A 17,458-nucleotide genomic window follows, 5' to 3' on the forward strand; every position below is an offset into this window, starting at 1 on the left:
ACACGTTTTACCCCAGTGTATGCATGTTAATAATGTCAAGATGTCAACATATACGTGAATATGACTGGTCTATGAAAGTCTTCGATATTCATGTGCAGTATTCGTATTACTGATTGGGAATTTGTTATTATTAACACTTTGACGGCAATCTTTACAATCGATTGCTTTAGATGTAGCGGGAGTAAAGGTTAAAAAGGACAATTTATCCCACAGGGGATAATTTACCAATGAAATTAAGTCAATAGATGGGAGATGGGGGGTTAATGTCAAATTAGAACATTAGTACATTGCACTCTAACAGCAGGATAAGTGTAGTTAAAATATCAACTTAAAGAAGGAAATAAACGAACCTTTCGTCTTGAAATGAACATTGACAAATGCCGTTCTCCAAACTGACAAAAAGTTATCTAATGGCATTATTCTTCCAAATCAAATAATGCAAATATTCAGTCACAAAAAATTAAAACTTGAATCACTATTATACTCAGTAACTCATTGATGGTCTAGATTTAGTAAAATGTAAGCACTGAACACCACATATAAATTTCCATTGCAGATCTAGTACTGAAGAATGATTTTGTCAGTGCCAAATTTTCTATTGATTTGAAAGGACAGCTCCTGTTCAATTGATAGTTTATAGAAAACAGTACACTTCTTAATGATGGTGGTTATGAATTATACATTATTAATTTGGGACTATTTTTCACGAGCAAGAATTGAAAAGAGGATCGTTTCAAGCATGACTTAATGAATTTATGTTTTGTATTCCATCCAAACCCTTAACTAAAACAAAAACTATTTGATGCGCATAATCTAAAATAGATAATGACTTGATATAAAATTTATGAAATTCGCTGAATAATGTTCATGTCTTGCTCGCCAAGGTTTGTAAAAGCTGGAAAGTACTGAATTCATTTTATAAATTCAATATTAAAGCTATACCGATTTGAAATCCTCCACGTAAACGTCGTGATTTAATTCTCAGAAAATTGGTCAAATAACTTTCTTTGTATTCCAGAGCAGCTCCAGGGGTGAACAGAGAAAATGGCGGCAAGAAATGAGTGAAAAAAGTGACGCAAACAAATAACAAATGGAACCGGTTACTGTCTACAGAAATTTGCTATCACATGTACACCGTGTGATTTTCTCACTCTCCGGTCCATGCTGAGCTCAATGGAAAATTACTGGCACTGGTTACTGTCCACGGAAAATTGCTGTCACGTTTATACAGCTTGATTTTCTCACACTCTGGTCCATGTTGAGCTCAATGAAATATTACTGGGCAAGGGGTGAACAGAAAACATAGTGGATTACCAAGGGTGAAGAAAATGAAGCCAAAAAATGGCAGCCGACAAATATGTGTTACCCATCCAATAAAGTCTCATTGTGAAATCAGATGCTTTTATGAACAAGAGGCAAAACAAATTTCTCGTGAATTACCTAAATTTATACGAGACTCACAGAGCCACCATACTGTAATCTGACTAAACAAAAATAGCAAAGAGAAGTACCTGCAACCTGGTTGAGTGACGTTGGATATATGTTGAATCTTGGGTAATTGTTACATTTCTCCTTTTGCATTGTAATTGCCATAGGCACTTGGCCATCGGACTTTTAGAAGTATACAGCTGAAATTAAATATATAACTATATAAATACTTATTAAGCAGACATACATACATTAAACGTGCACACGTATTTAGATCGTATAATTTGTTTATCAAATTTTTTATTATTTTAACATTTATTTTTAATGTAACAGGTAGATTTATCTTGGAATTATACAATTATCGATATTTACCTTGTAAATCTCAGCGAAATATTAATATGTATTTAGCGCAGTCAGACATGTGACCTCATGTGGGAAAACCCAATGTGTTATTAATAGCACATAGATATTTTTAGCGGCTTGACACATACTAGCAGGTTTCGCTAAACTGTGAGTAAAATTGAGATTCCAGCAATTTATTGTAGTTGATACAAACGTTAAATTGCTGTATTACAGTAAAACATTGTATATCTTCTGATTTAGTGATCTGTAATTAAATCGTTGTTGCAATAATAATAATTGGTGATTCTACACTTACTATGGAATCTCATACAGCTACATTAGCTCTTAACGACTAGATGTAATTAAAAAGTATCTTCTAGTCCGTGTTTAGCAGCTGAAACAACGCCAGGATGTTCATGTGAAATTTACAGAAGGTACAGAACAGTTATTTAAACCAGTCACAAAAACCATTCAATATTTTTCCAGAGTTCGAATAAACAGCTAAATCAACCGAAAAATTGCAAAATGAACTAAAAAAACCAAAACGATTCTCTTCGAGCTTCCAGCTGATATAGCTTTCGCTCAGCCATAATTGCAGGAAGAAATAGAGGATGCGAATAATAGAATTAACGAGACTTGTGATTAAATCACTGAAGTGATGGATCTTGTTGCAATATAAACAGAATATGTTAAGAAAAGAAACTGCCTAATTTGCCAAATAAGGTTTATAAAACTTCCACAAAAAATGCTATAGCGATTGCTGCAGCAGGATATTCGATTCGTTATACTTTGTTTGACAAAGAAACCGTAGACGTTCTATAATCAAATTTGTATTATTTTGTGGTTTGAAAGTACCATGATATAATTCGAATCACAAAAATATAAACTTTTATTTGAAACATTTGAGTAACGAGTAAAGGAAGCTGGTAAAAATCCATTACTTGGAGATATATTATCACCCAAAAGATCACAATTTGGACCCCCTAGTATTGAGGAAGAAGAAGCAGCCGGAAGTGGTAATGTGATCGCTGAATCGCTGGTGATTCAGGATAAACTTTGTCCCAATAACATCCTCGCTGATGTTGATGGACTGGAACTTTTCATTGGTAGAAGACAAAGTGGCAATAATTCCCATGAAATCTCAAATGAAGCAGCCGCTATTTGTCAGCGACTATTTACCGGTGGCGTCATGGATGGTTGTGTCTAAGTGGCGCTGATCCATGAAATTACCAACGATTACCACAGTGAGGGACAAATTAGATCGGCTATAACAAAAAACATGATTATACTTAAATGCCCAATATGGCCCTGAAAACATCAGGGTGATTAATTCACGATTACCGACTTATAAATGATTTTCGAAGATGTACTCCGCGAAATTATTCGAGGTTTATTTGGCAGGATAGTCCCAAACGCTATCCCGATTGCAAAGCAATGAGGTATGAAAGCCATCGATGTTGTTATCAATAAGGATATTGGCACTGTTGGTAATGTTGCGGGTAAAGCATTCTCAGCGATCAAAGACAGGCTCGCACGATTAGTACGACGAAAATACAGGCAGTAAAACTGCTCAGCACCGATGTTATGAAAGCAAATGTCAGCCAAATAATAAATCAAGCTGCAAATGAGCGGTTGAAAGAATTAGCTGATGGGCTATCACTGACAAAACAAGCCGCCGACGAGATGAAAAAAAAAACAACACAACAGCAAACCTAATAGCGGGTAGTGGTCTGGCCCGTCGTCGTCGCTGATCAACCACTTACTGATCAGTGTTATAACGTCGCTTTAGACAGCAACGAATACAATAAATATGTTCATGCCTGTGTCTGATTCCGCATTTGACATGGATGCAGCATTACTCTATGATGAGTCTGCGCGTGATTATCAGTATTATTCCTATGAAGCACGAGAAACAAACCTACGTGGGCTATTCAAGCCAAGATACATCCAGGTATTACCTGCCCGCCGAGGCAATCATGGAAGTTCAGGATAGATTTTTAAGATGTAACAATAATTCATGCGCTGCAGATGAAGAAGGTGGATTCGTTAATAATGGTGTTGTGGCTTTATTTAAAAGTGCCGGGTTGAGAGTAGACAAAATCGAAGTATGTCACAATGACGTCGATGCTGCTACTATGATACTGGGTCTTGCAAGATATTCCGATGATTATGTATGGTCTGCTGGCCCATCAATCATGTTATCAAAGTATATTACTGACCATCTTACCATAGGTAGTATGGGTATGAGATGAGACGACGAAAAACAACTACCAACCCTGCCAATAACGCCGACTTAGTCCATGGTGGTAACCCATAATTTAACTTAAGATTTGTGGCACATGAGCGGAAATAGCATTGCTAATTTGAAAGAACCATCACCAAAGACCAGCTGCCCAAATTCAAAATATAATTGGTTGATATCGTTAAATTGCAATAGGAAATCAATGACTTAACTGACAAATATTTTCCAACAATTTCTGTAAATCTAGTGTGTGACGCAGTTGATGATAAATATACCGCGTCTGGGTAAGCAGTACAAGGGCATGTTTAGCAGGGAGTTGTTCTTTACAGTTTTCTCCGGATGTCCCGCCGGGTCGTTTGGTTGTGTCGGTGCTCGTGAATCCTGTTTATTTACGATATCATAATCCATCGTTGTCAAGAATACGTTTTTCGTCTAACCGACCAGGACGGTAATTGATTGGACACACGTGGTGAAGAATTAACCGTTGGTTTGCATGTGCGTATATACCCTGAACGGCTTCTCTCGGCCAAAGACACAAAATAGATATATATAATATTGTCATTAATTTTGTTATCGTTAATTTTTCAGTCTTAAAATTAATATTGCTAAGGCACTCGGGAACGCCACGGGTTAAATATCATTCGGAAAAACATGTTGCAAGATATCATTATTCCGGTCCTGAAACTCTCCCTGATATTAGACTTGACGAAAAAATCCACCAAGCCAAGTTATTATAGTCAAGTCGGATACTGGAGAGCTACAGCAGTAAAAATAAATTCGCCGATTCAGTAGGTGTCACACGAGATGTATCCGCAGATTGGTTGTCAGGACAGGCAATGTGGCAAATTTATCATCCACCTCCAAAAAACGATTCAACACGGACGGTTTCATGCAGCACACCCAACGAAGTGCATCAGGCAGATATCTTGTTTTTACCACATGATGTATATGAACGGCGCATATACAAATATGCGTTGACTGTCGTAGATGTTGCAAGATGATATCAAAAGGCTGAATCGTTTTCGTCTAAAACTGCAGCGTTTAAACGAATTTATTCGCGAAGACCTGGGCCACAATCGCCACAGATTGATTCAGTGCAGTAAAGACGCTGATGCAACAATATGATGTTAAAATCAGACGTGGACACACAGCGATACATCGCAATCAGACAATCATTTTACAAGTTAATCAAAAACTTGAACAAAGATACTTTGGACATCAATATGCCGAGAAATTACGGCACGTTCAGGACAAATCTCGTGAATGGGTAACTAGACTACCTCGTGTGGTAATAAAGTAAGAGTGAACTTGAGGGTGATGCAGCAAGAGCAACTGATACCGAGTGTAGTGTAACAACATATATCATTTCCAATCTATGGATTAGATTCAACAGATCCTCAATGTGGATTTGTCTGTGAACAAATGCAGGTAATTCCTGAAAACATCCAGTTACCACCAGATTACATACGCGCCAACAAAAAACGCTAATAAGAGCCACACGCACTGACGAACGATGCTGCTCTACGTCTGTTACATTCAAGACATGACAGAGAGACATTTTCACATGTGTGGCCGAGACACATTATGATTCTGTCCACGTTCATGTATGCGTTGACACCAGGATGTTTCATCTCTGGCAAGCCAGTGAGTTGGTGTTAACACAATCATACACGAATTTCTGAATAATGCTATCGCACGTGTTGGTTTACCAGAACCACATTGACATTTAAGATAGACAGTGCTGTGTCTCGAGATTGGATCATACTCTGACAGTGCCGATGTGTCCTTGACAACAAAATCTAATTCTGCTGGATCCATTATTAATCTTGCACATCGACGTGATGAACACTGCGTAAATTTACGATTACTTTTTTTGCAGATATGTTTGTTGTGTTGTGGTAACCAGACATATTTTTGTGATTTGTAAGAAATGTTCGCAGAGGCTACCGTTAACGACGTTAAAACTTAGCGTCTACCATATATCGTAATAGCTCTATTGGAGCCCAGCCATGCTGATTTTTGTGCCTAGAAGTCGTTCAGATTGATATTAGTATCTGGTTTATTAAAATGACGGCCGAACAAAATTAGTATGTGCAGATGAATACTCGCTGAAAACTTGGCTGATTCATTCTCCGAAATCAATCAGACCGATATTTGGTAGTGGACCGTTTATTGCAACTCACTCGTGTAATGTCGTGTGTTTGTTGCCCTAATGGTTCAAAATAATGATGACACCAAATCCTAGAAAAGTCGCCGGATAAGCTGCTACGTTATCAACTGAGATCATTGATTATATGTTGTGTTCCAGAGAACACCATGACCAAATTGTGCAATATGAGATACAACAGAAGAAATGGTGAAACAGTTCCTGTGTAATTCATCCTTGTCGCAATCATATTTTACCTCAATCTGTTTCATAGCACGTTGGAGCATTTCCTATAAATAAAGACTCCAGATGTCAAAATAAACTAATTAAATGATTCATCGTCGACTGCCACTTTTACGCCGTCACTGTAAAATAACAGGAATGATATAGTGTCACATTTACTTATGTTGTGTATATCTTCAAAGATATCGCCGTCGTAAAATCATAATGTTCTTTCTTGTTGAAATTTTGTTACTACCTCTGTCCTCGCTTGGGAGTTATGATCAATTAATGTTATTGGATTACCACCTGTTGTATATTTGATCATATAAAACTTCATTTGTCTTTATAAAACTTCATTAGCTATTATTTTTACAATGATCGGAAACATTAACAATTTTTCTATCTCACCTATATCATATACGCGAGCTCCAGTCGCATTGACATGTTTTCCCAATTGTTAATTTTTTTATTCCTGAATCCGTTACTTTGTTTCTTCACCTTGCGTTTACAAAATGCTCCATTATACGTTGAGCAGCATAATTTAGCAAGTATCTCTTCATCAGAGTATGAGTATCTATCTGGTTCATTTAGGTAATAAATTGCGAAAAAAAGAGCTATAGCAGGGTATGCATTCTTGAAGTATGTGTTGTCAATTCCGATAAATGTTCCTTGCGCTGTTTTTTTTGTCCATGATTGCTATTCATATTGATCTTGATCTTTTTTGCCAGATCCAATTAACCACATATGATCCACTCTGATCCATCTGGTGCTTGTTGCTCAGCTAAACATTTTATCCTGAAAAAAAATACTTCTTGTTTTGATGAGCAACATTTTGATTCATTTTTGAATCCATAAATATTCCATCACCACTTATTTTAAACGTCGACCAAATATGAACAGCACCGTTATTGTAAAACTCATTCTTTGCTTGTTTGATAAAATCATGCAACTGTCAGTCAAATAGTATTTGGTTTCTCTCATCATTCATTAGTTCAAATCGCTGATAACCTTATAAACTCATCTGGTGTTGTGCCTATTGATCCGATGTATTTTTGATATAATTTAAATCTCTTTTTAATTTTGGGAATGCGATTTTGTTCCCAGTGAGATCTTGAAATTGTTCCTGTAGTAATATAGCTTCGTCCCATCAGAACATGCTTTATAATTGATATTCTTTAATATATATATATATATATATATATATATATATATATATATATATATATATATATATATATATATATATATATATATATATATATATATACTGTCACAAAATAATATATTGATTAAACAAACATATAATAGCTGCATATGACTGATACTGTAAATGATTGGATCTGCTGTACCTTGTGGAAAACATTGTCGCATTGACTATTTCCCGATTCATTTCCAGTGCGTTCAACGTGGCAGAACATGACCGCTGCCATATCTAAATTGTGAGGTGGGTGTCAAGGGGAAAACACGGTTAAGTGTAGCTATAATTATGTGTGTGTGTGTGTGTGTGTGTGTGTGTGTGTGTGTGTAATTAGACTATTATTATACTGTTCGGTTTGTCAAAAGTAAGGAAAAAATATTAGAGACAAAATGATTGCATAATGCAAGAGCAAAATTTAAAGTAAAAAACAGTGATGAGTTTGTGAATCGATATTTACTAATTACGAAATGAGCAGAGAGGATGTTATGCGACATTGTCGACTACCAAATTTTAGGAAATATCAATAACTTTGTTTATATTTATTATCGGCATTGGAATTTCTGGAAGTAAAAATTAAAACATTATCTTGCCCACATATGTATCTACGAATGTTTGAATGGCGTAATCAATGGCGGTATCGTGACTAATCATATTAATTTAAATAGAAAATATAACAACCTTCAAAATCTTCAAGGATTCACCCCAAAAGTGGAAAACACACTAAACACCAAGATCAATCAATCTGGATACCGGTAAAACAAAAGAGTTTAATTCGATGTACTCTGCTGGACCATATTTTGATATTAATACAGTTTCTGAACAAAAAGTAGCTAAAGATATTGAAAATTCTGCTACATCGAAGCGGGAAGCGGCTGAACCAAAGAAATTTTCTCTATTCACCCCTTGCCCAGTTATATTCCATTGATCTCAGCGTGGACCAGAGTGTGAGAAAACACGCTGTATACACGTGACAGTAATTTTCCGTGGACAGCAACCAGTTCCAGTAATTTTCCATTGAGCTCAGCTTCGACCAGAGTGTGAGAAAACCACACAGCGTACACATGACAGTAATGTTCCGTTGAAAGTAACCGGTTCCATGTATTTTTGAGGGGGGGGGCATTTTTTATGTTCACTCACTGCGCTGCTGCCAGTGATGTCCATGTCCTTTTGTAATGTTTGTTACAAATGTTTCACGACGCACGCATATGTGGTAATTTCTTGCAATATATTTTTGTTAAAAAGTCACTATATTTATTTTAATTGAGAATTATTTATTTTTATCGATTTGAAAAATATGTAGTACTTTAATTATAAAAAGTATACGTTGAATATTAGGTTTTAGGTCTAATATACTAAGGTATTTTGGTGTAAATAAAGATTCCAGAAAAAGTCAGTAAAAGCCAGATTATACACTACCTAAACATGTGGTTAGAACCAGAAGCAGTGGGCAAATTAGTTAAGCTTTAAACGAAAATGGGAGAAAAATAAATCGAGTATTTGTCCTGACAAAAACAAATAATTGCAGGAGAAAGGAAAATAGATATGGCACATTATTGTTGATAAAACGTGTAGAAATGTTAAAAATTTGGTTACTGCAAGCATGGTACATATTTTTTAAAAATATTTTAATGGAGTTATGACCTGTTATTGATGGGCATTCTTTAAAGTCATCTCGAAGTAATTATTGTAAACTGCGTACTTTGTAAGCACCCAATGCTTACAGCTCACATTTGTGCGACAATCAGCCTGTCCGACATTACACTGTCAAGTAAGGTGAAATTGTATAAGTTCCATGTATATTTTGGTAACAATTTTTTTTAAAACTTATGTTACAATAAGCTATTTAATGCTCTTGTAATGCAGATTTAACCGGAACATGATGACTCTAACCATGTTTTCTTAATGTATTCGACATAATATGTGCACAATGTCTTATATGGGTAAATGCGGTTTATGCTGGTTACAATAAGCGCACACCTACAAATGACATACACGTTACCATCATGCGTATGTACATACTAGAACTGTAAGCTGCCCTTCTCGTTGTTGCAAGAATACCACTTCCCATATAGTTGAGCCCAATATAACAAAATTAACATCAGCTTTTGAGACTTACGATTACCCGAACAGTTAAATGGTGACGAAACAGTAGACATGCCTGGTATGAGGTTCCAAAAAATCACGATGATCCAAGGAATTTTAGCAGCTTTTATTTCTCCTGAAGCGAGTTGGGATGGAAGTATATGCGCTTAAAATGAATAATTTTATTGTGAGTTTTGACCAAGACAGTTTGCATTTATTAAAGCAAATATGTGTATCGTCATTAATGTCAAAGCCATTATATTAGTTTTTGAAGGGTTTGTTAATCAGATGATGAACATATAGGTAAACCATTGATTAGCTCAGAACCACGCAGAGTTGGCTCTATCTTGGTAATTAAAGACGATCTGAATTAATTAATATTTTACTTCGGGTGAATTCACACCGGTTAATCTCACAAGCGAAAATGTTTCGACGTACGCCTTCTAATGCCAGTCCATATGGCTTAGATTCCTTCTATATTTGTGTATGTACATCCTACATTGTTTACACATACTATAAAGCTTCGATTCATTTCTCCGACCAATGTCTTCTGATTAAAATTAATATTACCTTGTTTCGATAATTTCGGCAATATTCTGATTTTAGTCAGTGATTGAGATAGTTAGGAGGATGGAAATAATTCATATTTTTAAAACTTTGTATACCAGAGAACATCTTTGTCTTGAAATCAAATGTTGATTAATTTCTAAAATCAGAGAACATTCCGTAAAATTCTATTAATTTGAATTCAAGATATTATGTCTGAATTTAAATCTTCATTAGCGTTGTATTTTCGGTTTGAACAAATTATTGTCGTCAATGAAATAACATGAAAATGTTCACAAATTTCAATTGGAGGATGAAAATTTTAGTGAAAGTGAAAGTGAACCAATTCTCTCTCTCTCTCTCTCTCATTTAATTCTGACACTTACTTAAGCAGTCATCATTTAGAGTCATTTTTCTTTTATTTATTTTTTTGCAGCTGAATAGAAAATATGCTAGAAACTTTAAAAATGCAAGAGTTAACAATAGGGTTACTTTTTCTATGTAAAGTTACGGAAACTATTAGTTTTACTCAGGGAGGAAAAAGGGATTTCCTTCTTGGCTTTCACAAACTTGTACAGTGGATTTCTGATACAATATGTACATCGGTTTCTTGTAGGTTACGTTAGCTACGAAGTTGCTCTGGAAATCCCAATATCTGCCTATTAGCACGCTATCATTTCCCATCTGACATGAGGGTTATTAACTTTTTCACGCAACTTGGTCGATGTTCCCAGCATTATAACAGAAGTGTTACACGTTGATTGAATTGAATGTCTCCGGAAAAGATTTGAAAAGATCCAAATCCTAATTATACTAAGTAAATACTGATAGACTATGTTACAAGTCTATGCTCTTAAATTAAGTAACAAAAAAGAGTGGAGACAACAAGCTTTGTAAAATTTAACAAATAATTTATTTCCCTAGACTACAAAATAACAAAATAAGAAAAAAGAACTTACAGTATTGTAAATTAATTCCAAATTGGAATACAAGAATAAAAAACACAACTTCTTTCAATGAAAAGTTCTAAGTGAATCACACAGTTCAAATCCCGATGAAAATCCAAGATAGAAGGCAATAACATATGCAATAGTCAGCGTTGTACTGATGTGTCAACAGTCTTTTGTTGAATCACAGAAAACATTATTCCAGGCTTTGAATTCCGTATAAATTCCGGTAAATGTCTTTGTCCAAGAATTATCATAACACTTTAGTATTTGCAGGAAAACAATCACATGAATTCAATAATTTGAAGAAAATAAAAATTCAGCCCCATACTGGACACAACATAAAACAAATTGACGTCTCAAGTGTTAAGGCACGACTGATAGAATTCTTATCATAACGTCAGCTATAAGACTAACTAAAACGCAAAACAGATTCCCTGATGGGGGTCAAGAGTAAATCCTTCTGGAAAAAATGGAAGTTTGTTTTCGAATTAACATGTGCCTCATGTCACGTCGTCCAGGTATGACCTTGACTCAACATAATGATTCTTACTCTAAGAAAGAATAAAACATAAAAAAAGTTTTTTTTTACCAATGCTATCACTGATTTTCAGGTCAGCAACTATATACAATGTTTATATTATTGGTATTTATATCAATGAAGTTATGTTAAAAAAATAACTGAAAACCAATCAAGTGAAACAGAACTGAACTTAATTCTGAAAAGAAATCAAGTCCAGTAAACAATATTACGTTATAATAACATATAATGGAATAACAAATTTAATTTAAAACTAACATACAAATAATTAAATCAAATTCTTGGCATCCTTCCGTCTACGGGAGACGATGGCGTAGCTCCAAAGTAAGTTTTTGTTTATCCTTCCTTCTAGCTCTCTTTTCAGCTTGTTTTATTTTTCTCTCTTCCTCTGCGTTTTGAACTCCCTGCCTGACAGCTAGACGCCAGCTGGAACGGTTGTTTGCACAGCTCTCAAAGTCGTTGACATTGATGTTTGCCGTCTTCATATCCTTCTTGCAAACATCTTTGTAACGCAGATGTGGTCGTCCAGTTGGTCGTGCACCTTCTGCTAACTCCCCATATAACAGGTCCTTTGGAATGCGCCCTGGGTCCATTCTCTTGACATGGCCAAGCCAGCGAAGGCGCCTCTCGCTGAGAATGGAGAACATGCTGTTCATGTTGGCGCGTTCTAGAACCTCTGTGCTGGTTACTTTGTCCTGCCACTGGATGTGCAGAATGCGCCACAGACATCTCAGGTGGAAGCTGTTGAGCTTCCTCTCGTGTCTTGCATACGTGGTCCATGTTTTGCTGCTGTAGAGAAGTGAGCTGAGCACGCAGGCTTGGTATACACGCAGTTTGGTCTTCTCGGTGAGGTTGGGGTTGTTCCAGACTCTCTGGTTAAGTCTGGCCATGACTGCTGCTGCCTTGGCAATCCTGCCGTTCACCTCAGAATCAATGGAGAGTGAGCTGGAGATGTTAGACCCGAGGTATGTGAAGTTCTCGACAACTTCCAAGTTGTACCCATCGGTGGTGACAGAAGGAGGGGAGTCTGCGTCCTGCGCCATGACGTTCGTTTTCTTCAAACTGATGGTCAATCCAAAATTATATTTAGTTAAATATATTTAGTATAAAGTAAGGTCGAGCAGAATATATTGTGTACTGTGTGGAACCGTCGACTGGTTTTCTGTCGGAGTGAAATGTAAATCATTAAAAATTGTCTTACTTAATGTTTCGACTTTCAAACACAGTTTCAAAACTCGGAAAACGGAATGTGTAAGTTTTGAAATTAAAAAACAAAATACGCTTAATTTAAAAAAGATGACAAAAGAATGATGTCGTACAGTATAATACGGAGTAGTATAACGGAAACTATTTTCCAGCTAGAACCTTCGCAGTGAATATGTCACTGATTTCTTTCTCTGCAGACCTCGAGATCGAGATTGAGAGAGAAAGAGAAAGAGTGAGTATCAAAACACAAGTGCATTTGTTGCCAGGAAGAATCGATAATGTAAATCGCTTGAAGCTGTTTAAAAATAATGGATATCATGAATCGTAATCCATCATCGATATCACTAGAATTGAAATGATTTTGCATTTACATTCTCAAAACTGAAGCCAGTAACTTTTGTGGTCCTGCAAATTAAGTACTGAGCCACCATTTTGTGAAGCCTGACTTAAGCAGTGTTGGGATGAAGCTGGATGTTAACTTGTTATCATACTGGTTTTCACCTCAGCTATTTCTTTTATCAGTCGTCTCTGCCAGAAAAGTAATCACACTTGCTGGCCTGTGTAATCTATATATCTATCTATACATATGTGTGTGTGTGTGTGTGTGTGTTAACCTTATAAAATAATTTAAGGTAACGTTTCCCAATCGTTTCATTGTACATTTTTATGTTCACTTGTTTACTTTACATTTTTTCAAATGAAGTCAAGAAATTGTTCCTGTCTTTTGTCTCATTAAGGTTTTATCAAAATGTCATTATCTCTTATAGGCAAAGCTACTTATGAAACATAAATTAAAAACGATATTCAACATCTGCAGAACGTTCCTGAGAAATATTATTTTGAGAAGCCTACTAAATGCTGTTTCACCAAGAAAGAGAAAATCTGACCATTTCATATCCGATCACCACAGAATGGTTTTCCCATTCCACTTCGTCACTATCATATTTTGTTCCGTGGTCGTCACGTCCGTGGTCTTCAAAAACGATTTAGTAGCGGATGCTCGTTCTTCCCAACAGGTGCACAGATTCCTCCAGATCTCATCTTATGCAGAGGAAATCCCAGAACAAGTCCCGGGACTACCGACATTAACATTATTCATGTCAGCACAAAGTGTTCTTTCTCCATCTTTGGTAGAAGCTTACAGGCACAGATGGAAACATTACATCTATTTTTTCAACCGCTTTAAAACTCCCCGGCACTTTACCGGTTTCGAGTACCAATCTAGCACTTTTTATCTCGTATCTTTTTGAACAACACGTTGCACCATCAACCATATCTACCTATGTCTTGGCTATTGGCTATGTTCACAAACTAAAATATATCCCTCATCCAAACAAATCCTTTCTTATTCAAACACTCATGCAAACGCTTCACATACATTCAGTGAACACAGATGCTAGACTACCAGTTGATAAATGTAAGCTACAAAAACTTGTTCTAGTCCTAATGACATTTAACCACGATACCTTTCATGCGCCTCTATTTAAGTCTATGTTTCCTCTTGCATTTCATGCATTTCTGCGGGTAGGGGAAATGACCGTTAGACAGCCTGGTGGCAGCAATCCAAACTTACCTCAATACTCTCAGGTACAGATCAGTGACGATGGTTTAGTTTTCCAGTTTACAAAATACAAGCACTCCAAGGGTACCCTTTTTCGCCTAAAGTGTCGTGCCCTAAAAGTATAAGACCAGTGCCCTGTCCACGCGCTGCGCCAATATAACTGCGAAGTTATCAATCGGTACCACTCTTCCTTGCCTCGGGGTGGGTGAGGTGTGCCCATAACTAGGCAAGAGTTCAACCAAACCCTGCGCACATTGCTTTTGCAATGCGGTTTTAATCCTCAATGTTTCAAGACTCATAGCTGTAGGATTGGGACAGTCACAGAGGGTGCTAAGCAAGGTCTCTCAGACAGTCTTATTCGGGTCTTAGGTAAGTGGCAGTTCGATGGCTTTAAAAAACATATACGCCTGAGCGATATAATTTCCAGTTTGTAATTTAGTGCTGACTTCCGTTGTACACGTCATCATATCATTTCCTACTACCTTGTTCTGCTTTCCAGTTTTTTCTTCTTCCAGGTCTCGTGGGTGTACAGACCAATATTGCCGTCCACATTATGCGCGCACTGCACTTCATATGGGTTCATTGAAGAGTAGTGCTTCGCTTCACATGGGTTCATTAAAGGCGTGACCATCTTGCAACACATTCTTCCAGTGGCGTTCTGCGACATGTAATACAACCATTTCGCGATAAGGTGTGCACAACTCGACAGTGTCTCATTATTATGCTTTCTTTTTGTTCCATGTTTGTTTGCTTTGCTTGACTGCTGCAGGTATTCCCCCTTTTTTTCGTTTTTCCACTTTGGGCTACACAGACAGCACTGGATGTGTCTGACCCTCTCTGTGTTGTAGCGGTCGAAGCCAAAACCTTCAAGAAATTGAGCTTCATTGTGTATGTAAAGTAAGGCTGAAGAATGTATGAAGGGTGCACAGAGAAGCTATGCCATTATAGTAGCAACTCTGCTATGCATTTGTATACCTTTTGACTTGAATTATGTTTTATGTCTAAATATAATCCATATTGAAGTCACTTAAAGAGGCCTGCAGCAACGAACATGGAGTATGCTATTTATTCTTCCCTAATTCCGAACTCTAACAACGCTCACATTGCAGTGTCATTCTTGATTTATTTTTCTCGTGATATAAACAAACGCCTAACGATAAAATGTTTTTCCGATTCCAGTTCGTAAGTTCCTCTAATGCAAAGCTCGTGTGTGTGTGTGTGTGTGTGTGTGTGTGTGTGTGTTCTAAACTATAACCTGCACAAGGGGAGCCCAATGGTTATGTATAGCAATCTACATCCTGGTTTAAACATTTCGTTGTTTTTTTTTGGATGCAAGGGACAGTAATTATGCACAACTGTAATGCCTCATAAATAAAATACACAAGTGAGGTGAAACAAAGGGTCCATAGTTTTGGATGGCTATATTAAATCAAGGCACAAGAAAATTATTCACTTGAACTGAGAGGTCATTAATAGTTCATAACAAAAGAAGTTTATGCTTGTATTCTTATACCCGAAGGTCATTTGTGACAACATGTGATACTCACAACGCAAACACAATCACAGTTCCTGGTGAGCATTCTCAAAAACACTGCGTACTAAACAGTTTGATGCAGATCAAAATAGTTGCCCTCCAATCCGTTTTATTTGGTTATTAGATTTGCCCTAAACCTACGTCCCTACTGAAGGATGACTAGCTCTACTTCCTATTGATAATGCACAGTCCACCTACTATGAAGCAACAATGGGAGGTGTACTTGCTTCACATCAGTATCAGAACAACACAAGCCCCCCAAAACCTAGTTTACAAATAAATCCATATCTTTAATTATTACACAATAACCGCTGAAAAAGTCACATCATAGCCCATAGTTAAGAAATTTGACAGGGGCCAATTTACGAAACTGCTACCTCTTTTGTGCATGCATTAGGTTCCCACAATGCCTTTATTCGACTGGCTTGTAAGTTAATAGCATACCAAGAGAAGTAAACATGTCTGAGATCAAGTAATATTTATTCAAGTCTATGTCGTTTGCTCTACAACAATGTGTTTTTTAATCGACGTTGTCAGTCCCTGTCTTCGTCGTGTTGTTTGTATCCTGAGCTGGAGAGATTTTGCTGGACGGGTCTGTTCGAAGTTATGAACCTGCCAACACAAGTACTTTGTAAAATGTATCTTAAAAATTAGTCTGAAAGTGGTTAAATGAATCCTAACAGCATTTATATTAAGAAAATGAAAATAACAACAATAATTAAACAATAAAAGGAAAAAGGAAAACAAAAGTAGAAATAGTGACGTTGATCTTCATTTATAATTTCTCATAGTTCAGCTGGAATTGAACAGATTCTAAAAATGTGACTCAGCATGTAATATCCCAATGCAACGATGTGGACAGGCCATCGAGCTTATTTTCCTTATATTATCAAATACCTTCTTAAGTATCTATTCCAGATGATACCATTTACTTACTGCTTGGTGATCTTTCCCTAAGGGTGCAAGGGACAGTTTTTGCGCACAAATGGAATGCAGTCTACACCTGCCTGGTATAAACATTCACAAAACCAAAATATACGAGTAAGGTTAATAAGTAACATACTTTTGATTAGGTAAAAAAAAAGACATAAGAATATCATTCACCTGACCTGACAAAAAAAAATGGATGTTCTTAGAATAAAAAGTGTTGCTCTTTGCCTAGGTGATAATTTTGAAAACTAGTGTTTCCTTAATACCTTGATGCAATTCACATAGTTGCCATCCACGCAGCTTTTGCGAGATTCTCTGCTGCTATTGGTGGCTGGCTCTATTTCCTAGCCGACTATTGTTATTTCACTGGTCACATAATGTAACGTGACTGTGGGAGGTGTACATGTCGCATATCAGTTTCAAGAACAACACAAACCTGAACACCTAATTCACAGATATACCGATCTCCTCAATTATTAAGCAATATATACATCACTGCTTAGAAAAAGAAAGTACATGTATTAGTAGACAAA

This window comes from Sinohyriopsis cumingii, chromosome 6 (assembly GCF_028554795.1).
Source record: "Sinohyriopsis cumingii isolate HCF-2022 chromosome 6, ASM2855479v2, whole genome shotgun sequence".
Taxonomy (NCBI): Eukaryota; Metazoa; Mollusca; class Bivalvia; order Unionida; family Unionidae; genus Sinohyriopsis; species Sinohyriopsis cumingii.